Source organism: Poecilia formosa, unplaced genomic scaffold, assembly GCF_000485575.1.
Source record: "Poecilia formosa unplaced genomic scaffold, Poecilia_formosa-5.1.2 Scaffold413, whole genome shotgun sequence".
Classification (NCBI taxonomy): Eukaryota; Metazoa; Chordata; class Actinopteri; order Cyprinodontiformes; family Poeciliidae; genus Poecilia; species Poecilia formosa.
This window is the reverse complement of record NW_006800352.1, coordinates 147,553-171,439: the sequence shown is the minus strand read 5'-3', so window position 1 is coordinate 171,439 and position 23,887 is coordinate 147,553. Positions and strand designations below refer to the sequence as shown.

Genomic DNA, 23,887 nt, shown 5'->3' with positions numbered 1-23,887 from the left:
GCCACTGAATCCAAAAATGACATCCATTTTTTTCGTTCAGGTCAGGCTTTTATCCTAATTTGATTTAGAGGAATCCGATCTTCTGACTAAACTGATGACATTTTTGACATTATCAGATTATTTAATATTTCTCATCCAAAAAAAGTTGTAGGAGAAAAAATTGCTTTCTAACAGATTGTATTAATGAAATGTCACAAACTTGGATTTCTGTAAATTGAATAATAAACACTGATAAGGGGAAGTACGAACATCACATCTTCATTTTGCAAAATTCTCCATCTCTTTTCTGTCCTGATGGAATTTTTCCTCCTGCTCATCATTCCTTCATCCCAGAATCTCAGGAAACCGATCCAGATGTGAGAACAAGTCATGAGTTATGATGCTCATCAAGGTTTTCCCCTGAAAACCTGCTAAGCCTGGCGGTTGGGCGATAGGGCCAGTCATTCATCCAGCAATCTGTCTTTTTTTCTTAGTTAAAAAATCTTTAAAGTTGACAGGAAATTTGAAAATATCACTTGATAATTATTTGTTATTGGAAAATTGGAAGATTAATATCTAAACACCAACTATAAAGTCTTAAAAACATGCAAACATTTTAAAAAGACTTAAATAAATAAGTAATGTTTAGCCTGGTGGGGGCACAAGCAAAGCCTGGTGGCCCACCAGGCTCATAATACACTGGGGGAAACCCTGCTCATGTTGCATCCATAGTTCAGAAAGTTGACCTGATGGAGCAAAGCCAATGTGATTTTTGGATTTAGTGCTTCAAAATGACCCTAAAACTGTTGAAAAACCCCAAACAATTTCTTTGGCTGTTGTCCAGTGTGATAATATGACACTGGACATATTATCCAGAAGGAGCATGAATTCTAAAGTGAGGTAAAATGCAGATGAGTGGTCAGAGAAAGCAGCAGGAACACGCCCATGTTGCCTCTGTCGAGGGATACATTTTGTAGCGCAGCAGACAAAGAATCCGCAGTAAATCTCGGATCAAACAACATCCTGAAAAAGTTGGGTCTCAGCTTGAATGGCTGCCGCCAAAGAGGGCTGCTGCTGGGGGAAGGAAGAGAAGATTGTCTCAAATGAAAGACACCCTATTGAAATCCTATTGAGCTATTTTCAGTGTGAGCCCCCCTCAGAAAAAAGCCAGAAAAAAAGAGTGCACTGGTAAAGGTCAGCGTAAACCCAGATCAGAGAACCTGAAACATGCTACAAAGATAAAGGACCCGGGGAGAAATATCAATTACACCTTGACATTTTCCACAGAGACAAAAGAGGCTTGTACAGCACCCTGCTACAGGCTGGTGCTGGCCACGCCACTGCCTCTTCAGAAGTCCTCAACACTTTCACAGTCCAAATAAACCCTCACTGTTGTTGTTTTTTTTAAAGATTTGTAACATTACCTTTAAGTTATTTTAGTATATTAGACCAGAATGAGTCACAGCCGATGTTGGGTTTCACCATTTCAAATTCAAACAAATTCCAGTTGTCTTTTTTATTTTGAAGAGGCACACTTTGATGTTTTCATGCATGTTTGAGAAATCCTTTAATCTCCCATGGCAACCATTCAGCTGTACAAAATGCCTGGGTGGACCTAGCTCCTCCTTCAAGATGCAGCTCCTCCTCTGAGCTGCAGTCTTTAAGCTTCCACCTCACAGACCAGCTGTCCCCCAGTCAGTTCCTTCAGACTAGCCACCTGCAATTAGCAAACACCTGGTAAAACTGCACATCAGCTGAGCTCATTATAGGAGCTACTTCTCAGTGCAACACTGGTAAAAACATTGTTAAAGGGTTCATAGAGGAGCCATGTTGTGATCACATCCTGAAGGCGGAGTTTCAGAAAGAGCAGAAGTTTTTGAAGAGACAGAGGCTCAAATTTCAAGGTGTGAAATTACAAAGTCAGATTCCTTTTACGTCATATTTGCTTTCATATTTACTTGATTGTGCTATAAAATGACACCATGTGCCTGGAAAACACAATGCTGGCCCTTTAAGGATAACATTGTGACCCGAATCATTTCACACCACAAAGCAGCAACTTTTGTCAAATAAATAAATAAACAGCTTATTTCTTTCACCGTTGTGACATTTTGCAAATAGAAATAATTTTTAACTGAACTAAAGCAAAAGAAGTTTGGTCTGACTTTTTCAGTGAGAATAAAAGTTGTACGTGTCTTTTGTCAATTGTTTACTGCAGTTTAATAAATGAACACACTAAGTGGCAGCTAAAAACACAGAGTATACTGCAGTCTGACAGAGGAAAAGCATTCTGCAGGTCTGGGTGTTACCGTTAAAAGGAATGTGGACGAACAGCAACTGCTGGAAAAGCACAGCTCTTGACAGGTCCAGTGTCATCACCTCATGCAATGTTTTCAGAGTGGAGGATCAGCAGAAAACACACGTGATGTCACCAATGTTCGACAGGTGAGAATGTTCCTAGAGTCTTTAGGTTGATCTAAACGTAGAGAGGTGGCAGCCGGTTGGAATGTAAGTCATCAGACCAGCATGTCAACATCTTTCTGCTGATTTAAATCCAATCTGCCACTTACACATAAAAACGTGCGGAATAAATAAATACCGAATAAGATTCAAGGCGTTTTGCATTAAGCTTCTTAGACGTTAAATATAGTTTCTTTTTTAACAGAGACAGAGAAAAGATTCATTTTTCAGAGAAAAAAAGAGGATTAGATAGGTGGTTTGACTCATCATTTTAACATTGTTCTCAGTGTTTGACTCAGATCTATTTTGTTTCAAAAAGATTATTGTTCTTGTTGCCCACATGGCAACTGATCTGGATTTGTTTGAAGATCTGAGTTTTTTTCATTGACAGATTGTTTCAGTACCAGGCTGCTAGTTCTCCACAGGCATGGAAATAGGTACAGAATCAATTTGCTTTATAAATGTTGTCGTCAATCTACAGGTGACTGGTATGAAAGCTTTGAGAAAATTTTATTAAATTTTGTTTTGTGTCTTTGGGAACAAACTTCTAGTTGCTAGAAACCTAGCAGGTTTAAACTGGGATTCCAATACTATGATTCAAAGAACTCTTAACGGGGCAGTATTATGTGTTTTCCAGGCACATAGTGCCATTTTACAGTATGACCAAGTATGTTACGTTCAGTTGTTATAAAAAGGCTACGTATATCAAATATGACTTAAAAGAAAATTTACTTTGTAATTTCATACCTTGAAATTGGGCCTCTGTCTCTTTAAAACCTCCTGCTCTTTATGAAACTCCGCCTTCAGGAAGTCATTACAACTTGGCTTCTCTATTTACCCTTTAGCAATGTTTTTACCAGTGTTGCACTGAGAAGCTGCTCATATAATGAGCTCAGCAGATGTGCAGGTCCACCAGGTGTTTGCTAATTGCTGCTGGTTAGTCTGCAGGAGCTGAGTGGGGGAGTAGAGGGGCTCTGTGAGGTGGAAGCTCTGAAACTTGGAAATTGCAGCTCCCTGAAGGTGGAGCTAGGTCCATCCAGGCGTTTCGCACAGCTGAATGGTTGCCATATAGATTAAAGGATTTCTCAAACATGCATGAAAGAATCAAGGTAACACTCCAGGCATGTTTATGATGTAAAACCCAAGAACATATTGATTTGACATAACATTACCCCTCTAATATTAGCCCTAGATATTTTTTTCATTAATTGCCACATTCTTGTATGATGTGCCAATGATCAGGATTATCTAGAACCAAATTATCGCAGTGTTGTTTACCAGTCAAAAACATATTGGTAAAGGTATTTATATCTAATGCTTTACTGTCTCTGTGAAAATGTGTTTTAGTTTTGTTCAATATGACTGTTTGATTGTATCACCAATGATGGTCAGTGGTTTTCTTTTTTTTTCTTCTTACATTCAACAATGATGTTTTATTATTTCAGTCTTATTTTGACACAGTTGACCTGAGCTCACATCTTCCATCTCTTCCCATAAACATTTTCTGAATATTTTTGGAGCGTATTATTTTTTGTTTTTGCAGTCTTATATTTTTCTAAGTCAGCATACTTCAGCCACTCCCCCATGGCTAACCAATGATATAACTTGGCGAAACAGTTGATCTTGAGCTGCTATTTGTTGAAGTCTCTCCTCCTGACGCGCTGCTGATCTCTTTTATGTTCCCAACAATCTCCAGTATCCCTTCCCAGTGGATCCTGTCAGGACATATCTGGACTTTCCCTCGCCACGGGCGACAGGTCTTCTAAAGAGAGCGGGAACAGGAGGTGTTTTCTCAGCCCTGGTGTTCCCTGTGATGTCTCGGTTGGGACGATAAATAACGTGTCATGTGAAACATCAAGAATTGTACTTGCATGCGATGCAAAAAACATAAATAATAATAATAATGAAGGTGGAACAAGAAGGAAAAATGTTTTCTGTGTGTATTGTGTAACTCAAGGAAATTAATTACTTGAAAGGACTGAAAAGAGTTTTATGACTGATTGAAGAACCACATCAAAGATTAGAAAGTTTCCCTCCAGGACAGTGATTTTGTTGTCTGCATTCGGTTTTACTGCCTTCACTTCTCTTTCATTTGACATGTATAATACTACATCGATAAGTACGCCGTTGCCACGGCAGCACGGTACTATTATAGGCTACAGGTTTCTCAAACTCAGATGGTCAGTATTCATTTTGGAGTCTAATGCTTTACTGTCTCTGTGAAAATGTGTTTTAGTTTTGTTCAATATGACAGTTTTTCCCATTTTGTATTAACATTTCCAGTAGAAAGCAAGAAAATAAGTGGCAAGTAAACAAAATATAAACTGAAAAGTTTGCACACCAGAAAATATAAGAACATATATTAAATTAGGACAAAACAGATCCTCTAGCCAATGATAATCAATCTATGATTTTATATTCATTTGTCACCTTATCTGAAAAAAAAAATCAATGCACCGCTCACCATCAGAATCAACCAATCAGAGCCATGGAGGAGGGGCTTAATGCTGTCCACCAAGCTCATGTACTTTGCTGCTAAATGGAATAATGGCGAAGATGCAACTTACAGTTGTCATGATGGTGGGTTTGGTGAGGTGAGGGAAGACACAGGCAGACCCATCATCATCACCTTCTGTTCTTATTCTGTTCTTTTGGACAGTTTGTATTCTGTCCAAAAGAACAGAATACAAACAGGGAGCAACGGGGAAGACAGAGATGTACACACGACAAGGATCCGACAAGAGACAAAGACAACAGGTGGGACTGAATACACTGGGAGGGCAATCAAAGAAATGAGACACAGCTGGGAACAATCAACAGGGAAGACAGAGACTCACAGGGGAACAGGCTAATACACAGAAAAACCTCAAAATAAATTCACAGAAAACACAGATCACAACAACAGTTCCTGGAAAACTGTTTATTGGCTGTCATCACTGGCTATGCTAGCTAACTTGAGCATTCACAACAGGCTCTGTTGTGAGAAACTAGTTTTCGTGTAGCAGAGAGAGCAAGGAGGAGGGTGTGAGAAGCACATACAGAAGCTTGATTGACAGCGTTAAGACCCTGGCGGCTCTGATTGGTTGTTTCTGACCAAGCTGTGTATTCTGGCAAAAAGCAGAAGAACTAGATTTTTTTCACATCCTATCTGTCTCATATTATACTGTCAGGACATAATGACAGTTTTAATATGTAAAAAAAAAAACAAACATATTTTTTAAAAAGTTAAATAATGCAGCTTTAACCCAAAAGTATGAACAGTCAGTGTTGTATTATTACATAACAGACAACTTAGCCATGAATCTAGAGTTGCATCTTTAAGACACTTAAAGATACAACCTTCTGTCTGTCCCAAAGCCACCATTATTCCCCTTTCTCAGGTGATTTTATGTGGTTTAGCAGCAGAAAGTGATAAAAATCTGAAACTTTTGCACAAGGCAGAAAGTGAACTGAAGGATGACGCATCTTTCAGGTGCTAGCTCCCTGTAGAAGTTTTCTCCTCTCTCCTAAAGGCATGGCTTTGTCCCACTGTTTATATCTGCTGACTCGGCTCCTTTTGTCCCATTCTTCCACTTCTTGTTTTTTTGAGAAACACGTCGCACATTATGCGGCCATGGTCAGGTACAAGGACTGAAAAGAAAAGCTGCCAAAAGTTTTTTTATCACGCACAGAAAGTCTAAAGAACTACTTACTGCATGAGACAAAAAGTCACATCTGACTCTGTGGAAGCAAAGTACAAAGAAACTTTTACACAGTTCTTTATACTGTTAGAGATGCGGCTAGACTTTCCATGTGATTTTGCAGTGAAATAATAATTTATGTCTATTTGTTCATCTCTAGCATGAATCCTGTTTTGAACTGTTGTCTTATTTTAATAAAGCTTTGTTTTGTAGTGCTGTTTGCTATCAGCCCCATGTGAAGAAAATTAAGAATCATCAGAAAAACCATTACCAAGGTTTTCAAAGAGTCCATCCCATGATAAGTGTCCAGGGATTAAATGACCAACTATGTGGTTTGAGTCCTGCAGGCAGAAGACCTGGGGATAGAATCAAAACCTGTTGGAGGAACAACAGGTCTTAGTTCATTTGCTTAGAAAGTTTGTTTCATTTTGGGAGGTCTGATGTGTAATCAGACCAAAAATGCAAACTCTGGTTCACCTATAAACCCATGTCTTGGTTTGGTTGAAGTGATCTCTGGTGGTTAAATGCTATACCGCAGGGCATTCTGGGTAAATATAACCAAAACAAACCTGTGTTTAGTACTGGAGGGAGAAATTACTTGTGCTCTTTGCCACATCCTACAACCGCTAAAATCTGACGCCACTCCAGCTTTGATAACATTTCATGAAGAAGGACTCTGCGCACAATGTCTTCTTCAGAAGTTTTTGTGTCATTTCCTTCATTGGTTCTGAGTGCGGCGCCACCACAGGCGAGGGGCGGGACAGGTTTATCAAACGATTCGGTTTGTTTGACACAGTGAAGCTTGAAAGTGAACCTTGCCAGAAGAAAATGGAACAAATGTTGGAAACTTCCCCCCCCCAATGGAACCAAGTCTGCTGGACTAAAACAGCCTGTGTTTCCTTTCTGAGCAGGAAGCAAACTGGGAATGTCTTACACTCATCCCAGACAGGGATAAAGATAATGGAAGAACAGACGTATAGATACTGTAAGTTATATGCGTATCTGTTATCATATTAAGTATATGGTATCAGGAACTAAAAAACAACAATAACACGTTGTAATGGCTTCTCTGGGTTTTCTGGGAGTGTTGACTCGTTAACGTTCTGTAACCTTTGTGTTTGTTGCTGCCAGTCTTGGTCAGGACTCAGGATTTTTAATCTCAATTGGATTTTCCTGGTAAAATAAAGGTTAAATAAAACGTCATGCATAAAAAAAACAATATTCTTTGTTCATCAGGTCCTAAAATTCTCCAGCAGTCGTTGACAGAGGAGGATGGAAATTTGTCGTACATCTTTTATGAAATGCTCCACCGTCCATTTTGGTGTAAACAGCGATTCCAATTTGGCTTTTCTGTATGTAAATCCCATTTTCTGCAGTTTGTTTCTTACAGTTCCCTCAAACACGTCGACTTCTGTTTGTTTTCCATTTGTTTTGTTGTGCATTTTCTGTTGTTAAGTCGCTTTTGAGTTCCCTGTCCTGAGGCTTTGATATCTCCCTTGGCCACCTGGACACTTCCTTTTTTACGGCCTCCCTGTTCTGTTTGTACTTGTTTCAGGTTTTAAACACAGCAACTGGGAGCCACCAACACCTTTTGTCGCTTTCTGTGTTTTAAAATTCTGTTCCCCCTGACCTTTCTGGTTGGGCCATTTGTTCTGCCAGTTGTCCTGATGCAGCAGCTCTTTATGTTCTGCAGTAACTCCCTTTTTAAATGCATAACTCTCTATGCACTATTAGATTTGTGCGCATGTTTTTAAAAGCGCAAAGATAAAAAGTCAAAAAAATTTTCAATGATCTGAAAAAATTGTCTCTAGTCCAAAGAGGTTTTAGAGTTTATACACTAAAAAAGAGAATGCAGCTCCAACTTTTGAAAAAGTATGTTAATTGGTCACAAATAATCAAATTTATGAAGTTTATTAAGTTGTCAAGGTAAACAAATGTACATAGAGTTAGTTTGATAAACTTCATTCAATTACTTGTGACCAACTAACAATTTTTCTTAAGTTGGAGATGAATTCCCTTGTTTTAGTTTAAGCTGGAGACATTTTTGAATTATTTTGGAGTCTCCTATACCCCTGTGGTGCTGGTAATTACACTAAAAATAGGAGCACTTATTTTGGTAGACATGTACACCATTTTGTTTAGTTGTGAGGATCTGATTCAAAATCAGCCAAATGAAACGAGAAATAAGAAACAAAGACAGACGCTGGTTCCAAGGCACATGCAACCGTTGTCATTCCCACAAGCGAGTCTTTGTGTAGCTGAATGTGTAATCCCTTTTGAAATGCAAAAATGCGCTTTATATATGATATGCTTGATTGCATGCAATTACGGCCTTTAATTTTGAAACAATTTGCTGTTGAGACGTAATGGAGGTGAAGTCTTACGTGCTAAAAAATGTTTGTTTTTTCTCGTACGCTGCAGTCTCGCACACAGGAGCCGGCAGGACAAAAACGAAAGCTTTCATAACTTAAGTGAAAATCACCCAACCTCGCACAAGAGTTAGCTGATGGCCTTGCAGTGGTGTGTCATTAGCATTCATTAAAGTCCTATAAGCGGGAGTAATTACAGGCCCAAGTGCAGGGAGGAATAGCAGTTTACACTGCTAGTAATTTGATTTGCATCTACGCTAATAACTTCCTTTGTGTGTGTTTATGTGCCGTGTCAGAACACAAGTGCCATTTGGCTGCAGGCTGTATGAAGCAAAAAAAAAAAAAAAAAGGCTTTTTAGCTTGAGTTGCTGCTGCTTTCAAAGCTTCCCGTCTGCTAAGGCGCTCCGATTAGCGTGATCAGAGAACAAGTGATGCTTCATTTCAAAATGTGGGACAGCAAAGGAACAAAACAAAATTAAAAAAAAAAGGGAGCCACTCCTATTACTTGTGTTTTTTTTTTAAAGTGTGGCTCAAAATCTAAGATGTACAACAAGCTAAAAGCTAAAATATTTTCTCCCCTCCAACATGTCTCCTTGTGTCCCATTAACCCGTTAAGTGAAAAGCTGCTGTTCTCACAGGTTGCAGTGCTTGTGTCCTGTAAGTGCAGCAGTCTGGCCTGAGGAGACTAATACCTGTGAAAGGAGCAAGGCTCCCTCTTCTGATGGCTGCCTGTGAATAGAGGAGCGTTCCCCAGAAGCTGATGAGGTCACAGGGTTAAGACTATGCCTTTGTCGTGGCACAATGACATCCTATTTACCTGGCGGGGTCCGGCTTTCTTCTCCATGCAACTGTGACCTCGGTGTGAAATTCAGGCCTTTGTCTTCCTGACAAATGGAGGCTAACGTTCGGATTCACTCGGTTACACCTCAGTGGTCCTTGGTTTCGGGGCCCGCGGGCTCCTGATGCCGTCACAATGTGGCAGCCTCTGGAAGACGCTTGAGTGACAGCTTTGCTCTCTAACCTCGATTTTTGAGCCAAAATCCGAAGCATATCTAACTCGTTTTTTATCTTAAAACATGTTTACCCTCTTGTCAGAGAAAGACATTGCCACTTAACTTTACAGCTTTTTTTTGTTTCCTTTTAAATTTTACAGTGTTTGTGTAGCATTGCTAACAGTACGATGGAGTCATGCTGGAACAGCAACATGTTTCAAATCTCAAAAAAGTTGTGTGGCAACAGAAAGAGATCTGAAAATATTGCACATAAATTGGTCAGAAACCAAAGTAAAGATCAAAGCATTCCTAAAGTTCTATTTGCTAAGTGAAAAACATAATTATTGTAGTAAAAATGGAAGCTAAAATGTTCAAATCCTAAAATGTAAATTCAAAAAGACTTGATTAGTTTGACTAAAACAGTGAAGTCAATTAATATTTAAATTAATTTGTTTTACATAGGCAGATAGACTTAAGCAATAAAAAAGTAGCAGTAGCAGTAAGGATCCACAAAATTATAGGCATGGTATCGGACGATATTAGCTGTAAAATTTTGTATCAGAATTGGCCATTCTGTCAGAATCATTCACCAATATAAAAGGCAAACCTGCAGCACAGCACAACGTCATGACATGAAAATGTCAGTGGTGTGGAAGTTTTTTTAAAGTGTCAGAAACTGATAGCAGAACTGCTATTTCCAATGACTGCTGAGCATCAGTGATGCGAGAAGGAACGACAGCAAAGTCCTACAACACTTTGAACCTAACTAACCATTTCAAGAACCACTGTTACAAACACTACGATGAGTTCACAGAGGCCTAAAGGAAAGTTGAGAGAGCGGTTCATCATGGAGAGAAAAAAAGTCTCATCAGTAGTTAACTCTACAGGCTTTGGATAAAAATCAGTATTGGTATCGGTTATTGGCCAGATGAGTTTTAATATATATATAATATATTTAATATATCGGATATCGACCAAAGTCCCTATTTAGCAGTCTTTATTGGCAGAATTTATTCCAATTTTTTACTCTGGTGGGAAAAGACAAAGAAGACAACAGGAAGTAGTTGGAGGATGATGGAATGTTTTTTTTTTAACATCTTATCACCTGAACAGATTTAATCACATGTGATTTTAATGTGTTTCTCAGTTACTGGAAACACTGCAATTCCAAAATTGCTTTTCGTTCAACATTAGTGGAGTATAAACTATTTCACTACCTTCGCCACGGTGGACTTGCTTTATGTATATCAAACGTTTTTTCTAAATAAGCAAATAATAAATATTTCAGCATTTGTACTTTCTAGCAACCTCTTCGTTAAGAAGTTTTATAACACTGCATGTTTGACAGACTTAATTATACACAAATGATTAAAAGAGCATTTCATCCATTCACTCAGGGATAGCCTTAAGCTACTTTGTAACCACATCTGCCGTCTGGCAGTCTGACAGAAGCGAAGTTGCCCCTCAGCCGGCACCACTGTGCCCTCTGACCCCCGCCAATAGGCAAAGCACTGCAGTGATTTAGGCAGGGACACAACGGTAAACTCAGACGCGGTAAGAAGAAGTCTGTTTTCAGAACACCCTGTGAGGTATTCACTCATTCAATGAAACTCATTAAACCATAAACTCCTACAAACCAGGCAGAAACTTAGAGGACATCAAACGTTTTCAGTTGTTGCTCAAATATGTTGGCGTGCGTTACCTTTAAATATTAGACTGGCGTGTTTGCATCCTGTTTTTAAGTCTCTTTTAAAAACACATTTTATGTCATGGTTCCTTGTCTTTTGTTTGTCTTAGTTTTTGTATCGTACTTTGGGGAAACCTGTTGGAATCAACATCATAATCATCAACTGCCACCTACGCTGTCTTGTCACTCTGCACGTCTTAATGTCACTGTATTGTTAGGAGTGTACGGCCAATCACTTTATAAAAGAGTAAACCAGTTCACTCTCACTATGGGAGGTAAAGACTTTTCTTTGGAAAACATGAAAGCCACAATCTGTTCTTTGCTACATTTCATCCAACATTTTGTTGAAATTGAGGCAGATATGAGCAAGTTTAAATCCACAACTTATCTAGTCTCCAACCCCGGATGGTCATGTGAGGAAATCAGTTATTAGAGCCACCTGATAGCCGGACCCCCAGGGCTGTTCCTCCTCCGTTTACCAGCTCTCCTAATCCACCACTAATGGTTAGCAATGGGGTCCAAAAGGGAGATTCGAGTGTTGGTGTGTGGAAATCCCTGCTGGAGTGGGAGTGTCGCGCTTGAGGAAGTACTCAGCGAAGCACGCCGGAGAGAGCGACGGGACCCTCATGCCATGTGCGCCGCGACGCTCAAGGTGACCCGGCAAGACAAATTTAGCAGCCGCGCACTCGCGTGCACGCTCAGCCGCAATGAACACACAACTCCGATTGTGATCACTGGGAGGAGTGGGGGGAAGCTGTGCTGTGAAGATGGGATCTTCCCTTTGGAAAATCTCCCAAATCTGTTACGTCGTTGAGGTTAATTTGCTGGGTGCCCTCAGTTGTTGTAGTTGTTATGAGTTCTGTTGTACTCTGGAATAAGGATATCTGACAGAGGAACTTTTGGTTGGAGTTGACAATGAGACAGCGGCAGAAGGCAGATACCAACAGAAACAAAAGAGCTGAGAGAAGTGTTCAGCAACAGTAAATCGCTGCAGGCATTGAGAGCGACGGCAGAGAAGTGGTGGAAGAGATGTGATACAGCACGATTGTACATAAATTGCTAATTAAATGTTTCAGGGTTGCAGCCGTGTAATTTCCTTCATCAGCTGATAAGAGACTTAAAGGTTTGTTCTCCCAGATTTCCTCCGAGTGCTTTGGCCTCGGCTTTGTTAGCCTTTGATTGATGACTTCATGTCATTATTTCCCAGGTCCAACTTTTTCATGTGGAATTATCGCCACACTCAGGCACAATGGGTTCAGGGAACCGTGTTGTATGGCCTCATTGTTGGAGCCCCGGGGCCCAGGGTCATGTTTAGATGTGATTTGTTAGCAAGCGTGTAAGTGTTTGGGGTTGGAACTTTGACCTTGTTCATGTCTGAGCGGGTTGCTAGTGTCAGCCCAGAACAATGGAGGGGTGACACCGTAGACCGATATGTTGTGGTAGAAGCTTTTGCCCCACGGCGCAGGTCCAACCTCTGGCCAGCGGTGCTACTAGCATAATAAACTGTTAGCTAAAAGCTGCTTTTACCCCATTTTCATTCAGCAATTTAGGAAGAGATTATTTGTCTGTCTTAAGTTAACTGAATGCTAACGATAACCTCTGACTTATGCACATGCACATTTAGGAATCAAAAAGTTGATAGCGTGTCATGGTAAGGTTGAACATATTCACTTTAGTCATTACAACTACATCATTGCAACGGCATCATGAAGACCAACAGTGTCAGCATTGAAAAATATATTTATATTTTGATTTTATGATGTTGTACAGTGATTGTAGGCTGTATCGGAACTTTCAATGTATGTTTTATAACATTAGACTGTTTTATTATGCTCAGGGAGTGCAGACAGAAACTAGCTTGAGCTAAATCTGGTGCAAAGTATCTTTTATTCATGTTTGTTTTTTTGTTTTTTTTTGCTCATTGTGCCTGCTTTGAGTAAACTAATACTAATTAAGCAACCCTTGATGTATTTTATTGGAATTTTTTTGGGGGTAGAATAAACCTGAAGTAGTATCTAATTCTGAAGTGAAAAGAACATGTTAAATGTTGACGCTTTATACGAGTAAAAATTTGAAAGAGTGGGGTACATTTGGAGTCAGCCCATTTTAAATCTCTTCATGTCAAAATAAGATTCAATGCAACCAGGTACCTTAAGAAGGTACCTGGTTGCGTTGCGTGTAACACAGCTGGACTGACGTTACACACAGTCCAGCTGTGTGTAACGTCTCTGTAACAAGTTTCAAAATCATTGTTCCGAAATGCTTCCCATCATTTCTGACTGAAGTTAAACTATTTTGCAAAAAACAACGCACAAAAATCCTTGTCGTGGGGGTTGATCCTAATCAACCCCCACGACTATATGCAAATGAATACTTCACTTTGCAATTATGCATTTCTTTATCTTGGCTGATGGCATAAAAGAAATTTATTTAATACACTGAGGTTTGTGGTCTTCATTGGAAAAAAATGTGAAAAAGTTTGAGAGGTATGAATATTTTTCAAAGCGATTTTTCTGGATGACCTCGGTTGTCTCGACAACACCTCAGCTTTTGTCATTTGAGAGGATAATAATACGCCTGTTTTAGACCCAAAAGAAGGTAGAGGGAGAAAAAAGGTGCTAATCTCAATGAAGAGAGTGGTAAAAAAAGAAGATTGTTATTAATATCAAATCAGAGGCAGTGTAGCGCGAAATGCTCAATCTAAACCGTAGGGACGTCGGTTGAGGAAGCACTAAATGTGGACTGACCTCCTTAACCCAGCCACCAGGATCCTTTTTGCTGTAATAAATAATAGAGGATTGGTTGGGTCAAGCGCAGCACCAGTTGGGCGCCCTCTCCTCCCACCCGAGGTGTCCATATCCTGATCACCTGAACGACACAATACCCAATGCGTCCCAGAGGCCTCAATCAATTATTGATGCCTGATGAGAGTGGGGGGCAAGACAATCTCCCAACTTCTGACTTGTTGGCGATATCAAAGTGAGATTGAATGGCGTCGGTGTGCGTGGCGGACCCTCCGGGTTAATTGTGGTTAAGCGTCGCTTGTGCGCTCGCGGCGCAATTGCCGCCGAGCGCAGCTGAGATGAGGCCGACCTCTGAAATGGAAGCGCTTTGAAATTGCTTCTGCATGCGGCTTTTGTCCCATTAAATAGTAAATTTATTAAAACTCAATCTGAGCAAAAGCGCGCGATCTCACTTCAAAAATCTCTTCCTTCTGTTTGCACCGACATTCCAGACTTCTTCCTCCGCNGTTGCACTGAGAAGCTGCTCATATAATGAGCTCAGCAGATGTGCAGGTCCACCAGGTGTTTGCTAATTGCTGCTGGTTAGTCTGCAGGAGCTGAGTGGGGGAGTAGAGGGGCTCTGTGAGGTGGAAGCTCTGAAACTTGGAAATTGCAGCTCCCTGAAGGTGGAGCTAGGTCCATCCAGGCGTTTCGCACAGCTGAATGGTTGCCATATAGATTAAAGGATTTCTCAAACATGCATGAAAGAATCAAGGTAACACTCCAGGCATGTTTATGATGTAAAACCCAAGAACATATTGATTTGACATAACATTACCCCTCTAATATTAGCCCTAGATATTTTTTTCATTAATTGCCACATTCTTGTATGATGTGCCAATGATCAGGATTATCTAGAACCAAATTATCACAGTGTTGTTTACCAGTCAAAAACATATTGGTAAAGGTATTTATATCTAATGCTTTACTGTCTCTGTGAAAATGTGTTTTAGTTTTGTTCAATATGACTGTTTGATTGTATCACCAATGATGGTCAGTGGTTTTCTTTTTTTTTCTTCTTACATTCAACAATGATGTTTTATTATTTCAGTCTTATTTTGACACAGTTGACCTGAGCTCACATCTTCCATCTCTTCCCATAAACATTTTCTGAATATTTTTGGAGCGTATTATTTTTTGTTTTTGCAGTCTTATATTTTTCTAAGTCAGCATACTTCAGCCACTCCCCCATGGTTAACCAATGATATAATTTGGCTAAACAGTTGATCTTGAGCTGCTATTTGTTGAAGTCTCTCCTCCTGACGCGCTGCTGATCTCTTTTATGTTCCCAACAATCTCCAGTATCCCTTCCCAGTGGATCCTGTCAGGACATATCTGGACTTTCCCTCGCCACGGGCGACAGGTCTTCTAAAGAGAGCGGGAACAGGAGGTGTTTTCTCAGCCCTGGTGTTCCCTGTGATGTCTCGGTTGGGACGATAAATAACGTGTCATGTGAAACATCAAGAATTGTACTTGCATGCGATGCAAAAAACATAAATAATAATAATAATAATGAAGGTGGAACAAGAAGGAAAAATGTTTTCTGTGTGTATTGTGTAACTCAAGGAAATTAATTACTTGAAAGGACTGAAAAGAGTTTTATGACTGATTGAAGAACCACATCAAAGATTAGAAAGTTTCCCTCCAGGACAGTGATTTTGTTGTCTGCATTCGGTTTTACTGCCTTCACTTCTCTTTCATTTGACATGTATAATACTACATCGATAAGTACGCCGTTGCCACGGCAGCACGGTACTATTATAGGCTACAGGTTTCTCAAACTCAGATGGTCAGTATTCATTTTGGAGTCTAATGCTTTACTGTCTCTGTGAAAATGTGTTTTAGTTTTGTTCAATATGACAGTTTTTCCCGTTTTGTATTAACATTTCCAGTAGAAAGCAAGAAAATAAGCGGCAAGTAAACAAAATATAAACTGAAAAGTTTGCACACCAGAAAATATAAGAAAATATATTAAATTAGGACAAAACAGATCCTCTAGCCAATGATAATCAATCTATGATTTTATATTCATTTGTCACCTTATCTGAAAAAAAAAATCAATGCACCGCTCACCATCAGAATCAACCAATCAGAGCCATGGAGGAGGGGCTTAATGCTGTCCACCATGCTCATGTACTTTGCTGCTAAATGGAATAATGGCGAAGATGCAACTTACAGTTGTCATGATGGTGGGTTTGGTGAGGTGAGGGAAGACACAGGCAGACCCATCATCATCACCTTCTGTTCTTATTCTGTTCTTTTGGACAGTTTGTATTCTGTCCAAAAGAACAGAATACAAACAGGGAGCAACGGGGAAGACAGAGATGTACACACGACAAGGATCCGACAAGAGACAAAGACAACAGGTGGGACTGAATACACTGGGAGGGCAATCAAAGAAATGAGACACAGCTGGGAACAATCAACAGGGAAGACAGAGACTCACAGGGGAACAGGCTAATACACAGAAAAACCTCAAAATAAATTCACAGAAAACACAGATCACAACAACAGTTCCTGGAAAACTGTTTATTGGCTGTCATCACTGGCTATGCTAGCTAACTTGAGCATTCACAACAGGCTCTGTTGTGAGAAACTAGTTTTCGTGTAGCAGAGAGAGCAAGGAGGAGGGTGTGAGAAGCACATACAGAAGCTTGATTGACAGCGTTAAGACCCTGGCGGCTCTGATTGGTTGTTTCTGACCAAGCTGTGTATTCTGGCAAAAAGCAGAAGAACTAGATTTTTTTCACATCCTATCTGTCTCATATTATACTGTCAGGACATAATGACAGTTTTAATATGTAAAAAAAAAAACAAACATATTTTTTAAAAAGTTAAATAATGCAGCTTTAACCCAAAAGTATGAACAGTCAGTGTTGTATTATTACATAACAGACAACTTAGCCATGAATCTAGAGTTGCATCTTTAAGACACTTAAAGATACAACCTTCTGTCTGTCCCAAAGCCACCATTATTCCCCTTTCTCAGGTGATTTTATGTGGTTTAGCAGCAGAAAGTGATAAAAATCTGAAACTTTTGCACAAGGCAGAAAGTGAACTGAAGGATGACGCATCTTTCAGGTGCTAGCTCCCTGTAGAAGTTTTCTCCTCTCTCCTAAAGGCATGGCTTTGTCCCACTGTTTATATCTGCTGACTCGGCTCCTTTTGTCCCATTCTTCCACTTCTTGTTTTTTTGAGAAACACGTCGCACATTATGCGGCCATGGTCAGGTACAAGGACTGAAAAGAAAAGCTGCCAAAAGTTTTTTTATCACGCACAGAAAGTCTAAAGAACTACTTACTGCATGAGACAAAAAGTCACATCTGACTCTGTGGAAGCAAAGTACAAAGAAACTTTTACACAGTTCTTTATACTGTTAGAGATGCGGCTAGACTTTCCATGTGATTTTGCAGTGAAATAATAATTTATGTCTATTTGTTCATCTCTAGCATGAATCCTGTTTTGAACTGTTGTCTTATTTTAATAAAGCTTTGTTTTGTAGTGCTGTTTGCTATCAGCCCCATGTGAAGAAAATTAAGAATCATCAGAAAAACCATTACCAAGGTTTTCAAAGAGTCCATCCCATGATAAGTGTCCAGGGATTAAATGACCAACTATGTGGTTTGAGTCCTGCAGGCAGAAGACCTGGGGATAGAATCAAAACCTGTTGGAGGAACAACAGGTCTTAGTTCATTTGCTTAGAAAGTTTGTTTCATTTTGGGAGGTCTGATGTGTAATCAGACCAAAAATGCAAACTCTGGTTCACCTATAAACCCATGTCTTGGTTTGGTTGAAGTGATCTCTGGTGGTTAAATGCTATACCGCAGGGCATTCTGGGTAAATATAACCAAAACAAACCTGTGTTTAGTACTGGAGGGAGAAATTACTTGTGCTCTTTGCCACATCCTACAACCGCTAAAATCTGACGCCACTCCAGCTTTGATAACATTTCATGAAGAAGGACTCTGCGCACAATGTCTTCTTCAGAAGTTTTTGTGTCATTTCCTTCATTGGTTCTGAGTGCGGCGCCACCACAGGCGAGGGGCGGGACAGGTTTATCAAACGATTCGGTTTGTTTGACACAGTGAAGCTTGAAAGTGAACCTTGCCAGAAGAAAATGGAACAAATGTTGGAAACTTCCCCCCCCCAATGGAACCAAGTCTGCTGGACTAAAACAGCCTGTGTTTCCTTTCTGAGCAGGAAGCAAACTGGGAATGTCTTACACTCATCCCAGACAGGGATAAAGATAATGGAAGAACAGACGTATAGATACTGTAAGTTATATGCGTATCTGTTATCATATTAAGTATATGGTATCAGGAACTAAAAAACAACAATAACACGTTGTAATGGCTTCTCTGGGTTTTCTGGGAGTGTTGACTCGTTAACGTTCTGTAACCTTTGTGTTTGTTGCTGCCAGTCTTGGTCAGGACTCAGGATTTTTAATCTCAATTGGATTTTCCTGGTAAAATAAAGGTTAAATAAAACGTCATGCATAAAAAAAACAATATTCTTTGTTCATCAGGTCCTAAAATTCTCCAGCAGTCGTTGACAGAGGAGGATGGAAATTTGTCGTACATCTTTTATGAAATGCTCCACCGTCCATTTTGGTGTAAACAGCGATTCCAATTTGGCTTTTCTGTATGTAAATCCCATTTTCTGCAGTTTGTTTCTTACAGTTCCCTCAAACACGTCGACTTCTGTTTGTTTTCCATTTGTTTTGTTGTGCATTTTCTGTTGTTAAGTCGCTTTTGAGTTCCCTGTCCTGAGGCTTTGATATCTCCCTTGGCCACCTGGACACTTCCTTTTTTACGGCCTCCCTGTTCTGTTTGTACTTGTTTCAGGTTTTAAACACAGCAACTGGGAGCCACCAACACCTTTTGTCGCTTTCTGTGTTTTAAAATTCTGTTCCCCCTGACCTTTCTGGTTGGGCCATTTGTTCTGCCAGTTGTCCTGATGCAGCAGCTCTTTATGTTCTGCAGTAACTCCCTTTTTAAATGCATAACTCTCTATGCACTATTAGATTTGTGCGCATGTTTTTAAAAGCGCAAAGATAAAAAGTCAAAAAAATTTTCAATGATCTGAAAAAATTGTCTCTAGTCCAAAGAGGTTTTAGAGTTTATACACTAAAAAAGAGAATGCAGCTCCAACTTTTGAAAAAGTATGTTAATTGGTCACAAATAATCAAATTTATGAAGTTTATTAAGTTGTCAAGGTAAACAAATGTACATAGAGTTAGTTTGATAAACTTCATTCAATTACTTGTGACCAACTAACAATTTTTCTTAAGTTGGAGATGAATTCCCTTGTTTTAGTTTAAGCTGGAGACATTTTTGAATTATTTTGGAGTCTCCTATACCCCTGTGGTGCTGGTAATTACACTAAAAATAGGAGCACTTATTTTGGTAGACATGTACACCATTTTGTTTAGTTGTGAGGATCTGATTCAAAATCAGCCAAATGAAACGAGAAATAAGAAACAAAGACAGACGCTGGTTCCAAGGCACATGCAACCGTTGTCATTCCCACAAGCGAGTCTTTGTGTAGCTGAATGTGTAATCCCTTTTGAAATGCAAAAATGCGCTTTATATATGATATGCTTGATTGCATGCAATTACGGCCTTTAATTTTGAAACAATTTGCTGTTGAGACGTAATGGAGGTGAAGTCTTACGTGCTAAAAAATGTTTGTTTTTTCTCGTACGCTGCAGTCTCGCACACAGGAGCCGGCAGGACAAAAACGAAAGCTTTCATAACTTAAGTGAAAATCACCCAACCTCGCACAAGAGTTAGCTGATGGCCTTGCAGTGGTGTGTCATTAGCATTCATTAAAGTCCTATAAGCGGGAGTAATTACAGGCCCAAGTGCAGGGAGGAATAGCAGTTTACACTGCTAGTAATTTGATTTGCATCTACGCTAATAACTTCCTTTGTGTGTGTTTATGTGCCGTGTCAGAACACAAGTGCCATTTGGCTGCAGGCTGTATGAAGCAAAAAAAAAAAAAAAAAGGCTTTTTAGCTTGAGTTGCTGCTGCTTTCAAAGCTTCCCGTCTGCTAAGGCGCTCCGATTAGCGTGATCAGAGAACAAGTGATGCTTCATTTCAAAATGTGGGACAGCAAAGGAACAAAACAAAATTAAAAAAAAAAGGGAGCCACTCCTATTACTTGTGTTTTTTTTTTAAAGTGTGGCTCAAAATCTAAGATGTACAACAAGCTAAAAGCTAAAATATTTTCTCCCCTCCAACATGTCTCCTTGTGTCCCATTAACCCGTTAAGTGAAAAGCTGCTGTTCTCACAGGTTGCAGTGCTTGTGTCCTGTAAGTGCAGCAGTCTGGCCTGAGGAGACTAATACCTGTGAAAGGAGCAAGGCTCCCTCTTCTGATGGCTGCCTGTGAATAGAGGAGCGTTCCCCAGAAGCTGATGAGGTCACAGGGTTAAGACTATGCCTTTGTCGTGGCACAATGACATCCTATTTACCTGGCGGGGTCCGGCTTTCTTCTCCATGCAACTGTGACCTCGGTGTGAAATTCAGGCCTTTGTCTTCCTGACAAATGGAGGCTAACGTTCGGATTCACTCGGTTACACCTCAGTGGTCCTTGGTTTCGGGGCCCGCGGGCTCCTGATGCCGTCACAATGTGGCAGCCTCTGGAAGACGCTTGAGTGACAGCTTTGCTCTCTAACCTCGATTTTTGAGCCAAAATCCGAAGCATATCTAACTCGTTTTTTATCTTAAAACATGTTTACCCTCTTGTCAGAGAAAGACATTGCCACTTAACTTTACAGCTTTTTTTTGTTTCCTTTTAAATTTTACAGTGTTTGTGTAGCATTGCTAACAGTACGATGGAGTCATGCTGGAACAGCAACATGTTTCAAATCTCAAAAAAGTTGTGTGGCAACAGAAAGAGATCTGAAAATATTGCACATAAATTGGTCAGAAACCAAAGTAAAGATCAAAGCATTCCTAAAGTTCTATTTGCTAAGTGAAAAACATAATTATTGTAGTAAAAATGGAAGCTAAAATGTTCAAATCCTAAAATGTAAATTCAAAAAGACTTGATTAGTTTGACTAAAACAGTGAAGTCAATTAATATTTAAATTAATTTGTTTTACATAGGCAGATAGACTTAAGCAATAAAAAAGTAGCAGTAGCAGTAAGGATCCACAAACTTATCGGCATGGTATCGGACGATATTAGCTGCAAAATTTTGTATCAGAATTGGCCATTCTGTCAGAATCATTCACCAATATAAAAGGCAAACCTGCAGCACAGCACAACGTCATGACATGAAAATGTCAGTGGTGTGGAAGTTTTTTTAAAGTGTCAGAAACTGATAGCAGAACTGCTATTTCCAATGACTGCTGAGCATCAGTGATGCGAGAAGGAACGACAGCAAAGTCCTACAACACTTTGAACCTAACTAACCATTTCAAGAACCACTGTTACAAACACTACGATGAGTTCACAGAGGCCTAAAGGAAAGTTGAGAGAGCGGTTCATCATGGAGAGAAAAAAAGTCTCATCAGTAGTTAACTCTACAGGCTTTGGATAAAAATCAGTATTGGTATCGGTTATTGGCCAGATGAGTTTTAATATATATATAATATATTTAATATATCGGATATCGACCAAAGTCCCTATTTAGCAGTCTTTATTGGCAGAATTTATTCCAATTTTTTACTCTGGTGGGAAAAGACAAAGAAGACAACAGGAAGTAGTTGGAGGATGATGGAATGTTTTTTTTTTAACATCTTATCACCTGAACAGATTTAATCACATGTGATTTTAATGTGTTTCTCAGTTACTGGAAACACTGCAATTCCAAAATTGCTTTTCGTTCAACATTAGTGGAGTATAAACTATTTCACTACCTTCGCCACGGTGGACTTGCTTTATGTATATCAAACGTTTTTTCTAAATAAGCAAATAATAAATATTTCAGCATTTGTACTTTCTAGCAACCTCTTCGTTAAGAAGTTTTATAACACTGCATGTTTGACAGACTTAATTATACACAAATGATTAAAAGAGCATTTCATCCATTCACTCAGGGATAGCCTTAAGCTACTTTGTAACCACATCTGCCGTCTGGCAGTCTGACAGAAGCGAAGTTGCCCCTCAGCCGGCACCACTGTGCCCTCTGACCCCCGCCAATAGGCAAAGCACTGCAGTGATTTAGGCAGGGACACAACGGTAAACTCAGACGCGGTAAGAAGAAGTCTGTTTTCAGAACACCCTGTGAGGTATTCACTCATTCAATGAAACTCATTAAACCATAAACTCCTACAAACCAGGCAGAAACTTAGAGGACATCAAACGTTTTCAGTTGTTGCTCAAATATGTTGGCGTGCGTTACCTTTAAATATTAGACTGGCGTGTTTGCATCCTGTTTTTAAGTCTCTTTTAAAAACACATTTTATGTCATGGTTCCTTGTCTTTTGTTTGTCTTAGTTTTTGTATCGTACTTTGGGGAAACCTGTTGGAATCAACATCATAATCATCAACTGCCACCTACGCTGTCTTGTCACTCTGCACGTCTTAATGTCACTGTATTGTTAGGAGTGTACGGCCAATCACTTTATAAAAGAGTAAACCAGTTCACTCTCACTATGGGAGGTAAAGACTTTTCTTTGGAAAACATGAAAGCCACAATCTGTTCTTTGCTACATTTCATCCAACATTTTGTTGAAATTGAGGCAGATATGAGCAAGTTTAAATCCACAACTTATCTAGTCTCCAACCCCGGATGGTCATGTGAGGAAATCAGTTATTAGAGCCACCTGATAGCCGGACCCCCAGGGCTGTTCCTCCTCCGTTTACCAGCTCTCCTAATCCACCACTAATGGTTAGCAATGGGGTCCAAAAGGGAGATTCGAGTGTTGGTGTGTGGAAATCCCTGCTGGAGTGGGAGTGTCGCGCTTGAGGAAGTACTCAGCGAAGCACGCCGGAGAGAGCGACGGGACCCTCATGCCATGTGCGCCGCGACGCTCAAGGTGACCCGGCAAGACAAATTTAGCAGCCGCGCACTCGCGTGCACGCTCAGCCGCAATGAACACACAACTCCGATTGTGATCACTGGGAGGAGTGGGGGGAAGCTGTGCTGTGAAGATGGGATCTTCCCTTTGGAAAATCTCCCAAATCTGTTACGTCGTTGAGGTTAATTTGCTGGGTGCCCTCAGTTGTTGTAGTTGTTATGAGTTCTGTTGTACTCTGGAATAAGGATATCTGACAGAGGAACTTTTGGTTGGAGTTGACAATGAGACAGCGGCAGAAGGCAGATACCAACAGAAACAAAAGAGCTGAGAGAAGTGTTCAGCAACAGTAAATCGCTGCAGGCATTGAGAGCGACGGCAGAGAAGTGGTGGAAGAGATGTGATACAGCACGATTGTACATAAATTGCTAATTAAATGTTTCAGGGTTGCAGCCGTGTAATTTCCTTCATCAGCTGATAAGAGACTTAAAGGTTTGTTCTCCCAGATTTCCTCCGAGTGCTTTGGCCTCGGCTTTGTTAGCCTTTGATTGATGACTTCATGTCATTATTTCCCAGGTCCAACTTTTTCATGTGGAATTATCGCCACACTCAGGCACAATGGGTTCAGGGAACCGTGTTGTATGGCCTCATTGTTGGAGCCCCGGGGCCCAGGGTCATGTTTAGATGTGATTTGTTAGCAAGCGTGTAAGTGTTTGGGGTTGGAACTTTGACCTTGTTCATGTCTGAGCGGGTTGCTAGTGTCAGCCCAGAACAATGGAGGGGTGACACCGTAGACCGATATGTTGTGGTAGAAGCTTTTGCCCCACGGCGCAGGTCCAACCTCTGGCCAGCGGTGCTACTAGCATAATAAACTGTTAGCTAAAAGCTGCTTTTACCCCATTTTCATTCAGCAATTTAGGAAGAGATTATTTGTCTGTCTTAAGTTAACTGAACGCTAAAGATAACCTC

The 23,887-nt window shown here is 40.1% G+C and overlaps 1 long non-coding RNA gene across 1 annotated transcript; it reads left to right on the top strand.

The window, feature by feature from the left end:
* On the top strand, positions 1-19,124 carry LOC107833615 (uncharacterized). The gene is made up of 3 exons (XR_001659380.1): positions 1-241; positions 8,363-8,365; positions 19,113-19,124. It is a non-coding gene; the product is annotated as an uncharacterized LOC107833615 (long non-coding RNA).
* Positions 19,125-23,887: the final 4,763 nt, after the last annotated feature.